Raw genomic sequence first — 6,217 nt, 5'->3', positions numbered from 1 at the left:
CATTGAGGTAGAATTATTTAATTTTTGGGGTATTGAATTTCTCGATCCATTCCCTCCTCCTTTTGGTCACAAGTATATATTGGTAGTAGTAGACTATGTATCTAAGTGGGTTAAGGCCAAGGCATATTCGATGGAAGATGCCAAGGTTGTAATGAAGTTTTCGCATAAACATATGTTCACAAGGTTTGGAACTCCTAGGTCTATCATGAATGATGAGGGGTTCCATTTAGTGAACAAATGGTTGAAATGGTTGCTCGATTAACATTGAGTGAAGCACAAGGTTGTCACAGCTTACCATCTGCAGACAAATAGGCAAGTTGAATTGGAAAATAAGGAGATTAAAGGTATACTCAAGAAGGTAGTTTGTCCAAACTGACGAGATTGGTCCAAAAGGCTGGATGACGCTTTATGAGCCTATAGGACAACATACAAAACACCTTTAGGGATGTCTCCCTATCGGTTGGTTTTGGGGAAAGCATGTCATTTGCCCTTGGAGTTAGAACATAAAGGTTATTGGGCTCTCTAACAGCTCAATTTGGATATCAAACTAGCTAAAGAGAAATAGATGCTTCAACACAATGAGTTAGAAGAGTTTCAAGTGTTCTAATATGAAAATGCCAAAATATTCAAGGAAAGATTAAAAAGATGGCATGACAAGCACATTCGAGTATGAGAATTTGAAGCAGGTCAGCAAGTCTTTTGTTTAATTCCAGATTAAGGCTTTTTCTAAGTAAGTTAAAGTCACGTTGGTCCAGTCCATTTACTATTCATCAAGTCTTCCCATACGGGGTTGTTGAACTTTACGGTAAGGGAGGTGATTTCTGTGTTCACGCTCAACGCTTGAAACATTATTGGGGGATAAAATTGAGTGGGATACAACCTCATCCATTTTATCAGATACTTAAATTTTTATTTTTCTTTTAAATAAATGACTTAGGCTATATTTTCTTGATTAGTATGTTAAAATAAATTCTATTTAGGAGATTGAAACTTAAATAGGACCACTAGTGACCCCTCCAATCTTTCCTAGGAATTAATTTTAACATAATCTTCCAAGAAAGTATTTCCAAAGTAACAAAATAAATTTTCAAATTTTCAAATAAAAGGGTCAATTTTGATCCAAATTTTAGTTTGCAGCTCAATTTTCAAATTATCTTTAAGTCCAGGGGCCTAATTGAATTGTTTGCAAAAAGCGACTATTATTTTATGAATATTGAATTTAGTTGTCTTTTTACGTAAAAATTAAGAAAAAACTAAAATAAAGGTTTTAAATTTTTTAATAAATAAGATGATAACAACTAATATATAATTATATTTTATATAATATATATGATTGTTATCAACTTTGTATAGGATTAGAATTACTTAATAATTTTTTTTATTTTTAACAAATAAGATAATATTAAGTCATATATTAATATACTTTATATGATATATTAAGTGTTATTGTCTATAAATAATATTTGGAGTTATAGTACTTTATTATTATTTCTTCTAAGAGTTTGCTTAAACTTTTCCCTTCTGTCACTTTAAATACCACCACCCTCCTCTTTCATTCACATCATCTACCAAACCATCAACTCCACCTTTCCATACACCTTATCCACTGTCGCCCTTAGCACCCTACATCCTCCAAAACTCTCTTGTATCGCAACCTTTAATTGCCACCACCAGTAGCCGATGCACCAAGCACTCCATCACGTAGCCATGCGCGCACTATCGGAGTCTCCTTTTGTGCGCCCTGCTGCTCGCACACCAGCCCTCATGCCCTGCTACTCGCGCATCCTGACCCTTGTGCACCGCTGCTACTGCTCTTTTACGCACCAGCTTGCACAACTCTAGCTCTCCTCTTGCGTGTCGCTACTGCTCTTCTGCCTTAGCTCATGCGCACCCTTGTTTCACACTACCCGCACGACCCTTGCTACCTTCACAATTAGCCACAACATCACGTCATCAAATAGTATCATTCCAACCGCCCCTAAACTGACACAATTAGGTCCACACTTTATTTATTTTATTGAGTTCTTAATTTTTATACAAAGGTGGTAATCTCTAAATTTTAATTTGATTTAATTATTTGGCTTTTCAATTTATTAAATTATTAATATTTTACAATAATTAAATTTTGGGAAAATATTACTTTTTTCCATCTTATGTGATGATCAAGTTAAATCATGTCTCACAAAAGAACTTGTCCCTCTATTCAAGTCGAAGAATCACAGAAAAATTCCACCGTGAAGAAGCCAAAGCAAGATATGACATCATTTTCAAAAATCAACAAATGCTCCTAGAAAAAGGTTTTACATTGAAAGAAATCAACTATACTAATTTCATGGTGAGCATTCGACAAGTAGCTGAAGCTTTAAATTGGGAAATGTTTTGTTAGAAAAGACCAAGTGCAGATGAAGAGTTAGTTCATGAATTGTATGCGAATTTGACCTCAAGCAAATTAACAGAATCCCCTGTCTGAGGAATCAAGGTACCAATATATTTAAGCACTATTAATGCATTCTTTGATTTACCTAATTTTAAATATGACAAATATTGTTCCCTAATTGAAAACATTGAGGCTCAAAAATTGCAATAAATTCTTGAGGAACTTACAGTTCCAGGATCTAAATGGATTGTGTCAAAGCATGGAACTCACACTTATCGCAGAGAATATTTGACACCATTAGCAAAGGTACGATTTTATTTTGTTCGATCCAACCTTATGCCTATTTCACATGGGACTAAAATTTCAGTGGAACAAATGGTCTTGTTATACTCAATTATGGCAACAAAGACTATTGATGTGGGAAATATCATTCTGAGAGAAATTTGAAATTGTGCCGCTAGACATTCTGGTCCAGCATACTTTCCCTTTACGATAACCATTTTGTGCTTGAAAGATAAAATTGCTACAAACGTAAAGAAGATAGGTTATAGCCAAGGCACAATCATAGATTGGGACCTCTTCTAAGTAGCCAGAGATTCTATTCTACAACAATGGGTTGAATCGTGTAAGGAGCCTAAAGAAGAAGAAGCTGATCCTACAGAGATCGGACCAATGTAGCCAACTGAAATCCCTGATGAGGCAGATCCAATTGAAACAATGACCAAACCTGACATGGCTACCTTAACGTATAGAACTCATTCACCTCAACCAGATCTTTGTGATGAGCTGTCAAGTTGATGGACATGATGCAACATATGTAATGGCAGCAACAAGCTTATTGGAATGAGGCAACTCAATGAGAAGTGGTTTTACGAAAATATTTCATCACCCGTTTATTTTTGTGCCTGAGTTTCAATATTTTAAATTTGAACCATGGACTCCAATGTCAAAGAGGGAATGAGGCGATGCAAGCAAAAACAAGGATGATGGAGCAAAAGATGAGTCAGATTCTGAGGGATCTGAAAGTAAATAAAAACCGAGGATCTTTACTTTATTTTATTTTATTTCTTAGGATATTTAGAAGTTTTTAGGATTAGGTTCTTTTAGGATTTTATTTATCACATAATAAGATAAGAGTAGCAAATCATCAATAAAATTGAACAAACTACAAAATATGAAGTGTGGCAATAGATATGTACATGTCTAGGATTGGATTTACTAAGGAAAAGATTGGTATTTAAGCAATCAAACTTGACTCACCTCATTTTCCTAAGGTCCTACCTGGTGTACATTATCTATTCAATTCTAAATTTCATTTTCTCTACTGTTTTTAACAATGGGGACAGTTCTCATCTTAAGTAGGGGGATCAAAATTTGAAATTGGTTTTCAATATAAATTATTCTTATAATTATGATTAACTTATATTTTGTTCAAAAATTTGAATTTTTGTTAATTAAGCTAACTTCTAGTATAAATGAAGTTTTATTATCTCAAATTGCTATGTTAGCTGAACTGTGGCACAATGTTACTCTTAATAAAGTTTGTAAATCATACCATAAAATTTTTAATTCTTTAGGAGAGCTAGGCATTCATGAAAGTTTAAGTCTCTAGAATTGGCTTAGTAATTTCTCGAGACAAAATCCTAGGAAGCATGAAATGTTGAAAATGACTTAGGCAAACTTTCGTTTGCACCGTTTGAGCCTTTCAAGCTGATAACTCTTGAGAAGATTTATATTTCATGCCTTTAGACCTAGCTAATTACTTGTACTTAAGTACATTTTGTTGCATTTTAGGACATTTTAGTTAGCATTTTTTTTATATTGCATTAGGACTTGGACTGTGTTGGAATTAGGTGATTCTAATCACTTACGGTGGTGTTTTTTGCGTTGTAGGAACATGTTTTGGAACAAGGAAATAAAGGACTGAAGTTTTGTTAGGGCAAAGTGCAGACAGTTTGCCAGCACGGATGCCGTGGCAATGCCAGGAAGACCAAATCAACATTTTTCGAGCAACAGTCCCAACCTAAATTCAAACTTGTACCAGATAAATCCCCCTAAAAGAGAAGAAGATAATCATAAGCTATTAGCTTACCCTAGCCTAATTGATACGATCCTGCTCGGGTTAATCGAGTCGTTTCACAAATTTTGCACGATCGTCGACGAGGAGTAGTTGAGTTGTCGAAAATAGAATGAAATTAGGCTAAGGATGCGGAAGCTTTCAAAATGGTTTTAAAAATTGACTAAGGTGATAGTAGGTTTATAAATGATAGTAGGTTCGGTTTAAGAATAAAATAAGGAAAAGTTAGTTGGATAAATGATGGAAATGGAAAAGGGAACTTAACGCAAGAACAATGCAACACTCAAGAAAGTGTCACCCCGGATCTTATATGGTTAAGGTGGTCAGATGGGATTAGTAGAAGGATAGACCTTGACCATTACTTATAGAGAAGTAGGAACCGAAGGTATAAAAAGAGGGACGAATGCCACACCAGGGTTGGTGATAAGTTCGGAAAGAGTTCGATTGACGCCACTAGCATGCTAGATAAGTCTAATCGAGACTCACATGAAATATGAGAGGGAGAACCTCACAAGAACAATAGTTCATTCATAAATTTGGCAAAAAGTCCCTTTTTACAAAGAAAATAAACAACTATTTATAGAACCATGCATGGCCAGCCAAATGGGCAATTTAATGGCTAAGAATTCAACCATGAGAAATCATTAATTTGCTGTAGCTAAATTTGGCTGAATGGGTATGAATGAAGCATTAAAAAATTGATTCATGCTTGGAGATGATGCATGGATTGGTTGAATCATCATGTTACTTCACTTGATGTATTCATGCATCCTTAACCTTGAAGAAAGCTTAATTCCATAGATGTACAGCCCCTTAATTGTTTCAACATCTTCCTTGGCTGAATGGAGCTTTAAAGTGCCTTGAAAACTTGAATGGCCATCTTGAAAATACATGGAACATGCCTGAAATGTCCCAAGGTATGTTCTTCCATAAATTCGGTCCATAAATGTGCAAATGCATGAACATTCAGCAGCCCCCTCTTGCATGAACGTCCCAAGTACTTGTGCTCCCTTAAATGCCTTCCATTGAACCTCAATTGTGCATGCACACTCCCATACGTTGCACCAAGCCATTCATGAACCTTGCATTAAACACATCTTCACATTCGGCTCACCTACATAAATACATGAACAACATTAAATCCCACAAAATTCAGCTGAACATGCATTAATATAATTTAGACACACTACTTAACATAATAATTAACTTATGACAAATTTAATATTATCTTAACAAGACAAATTAAATTCGACATTGACTAAGACACATTAAAAACATGCAATAGACTTAGACAAATTAAAACATGCATTAAAACAAAAGAACAAATAGAACACATTTAACATAAAAATTAATATGTCCAGATTTTAACAAATTTATTAACTTAAACTAATTAACTAATTTAACTAGCAGCAATTTATTTATTTATTCTAGCAAAATAAATACAAACTAAAGTAAGCTAAAAATGAGCTCATTGAGCTAAGAACGAGCTCATTAAGCTAAAATTGAGCTGAATTGAACTCGATTGAACTAGATCGAGTTTCATTTTGCACTTGGACCCATCGAATTTAGGCCACTCTTGATGACATCGAGTTGTGTCGAAACATGATGCAACCAGGTTCGCATCACTAATCTATCTATAAAAGCTGATGAATGGGACCTCAAAAATGGTGAACCAAAAAAAGTGAGAGAGATCCTTAGGCGTGAATAAAGGTTCAGCTGCACAAAGGAAAGAGTTGAAGGCAGTCCTTCTTAGCCATCATAGG

This window comes from Gossypium raimondii, chromosome 11 (assembly GCF_025698545.1).
Source record: "Gossypium raimondii isolate GPD5lz chromosome 11, ASM2569854v1, whole genome shotgun sequence".
Classification (NCBI taxonomy): domain Eukaryota; kingdom Viridiplantae; phylum Streptophyta; class Magnoliopsida; order Malvales; family Malvaceae; genus Gossypium; species Gossypium raimondii.
Note: the sequence above shows the minus strand (reverse complement) of the source record.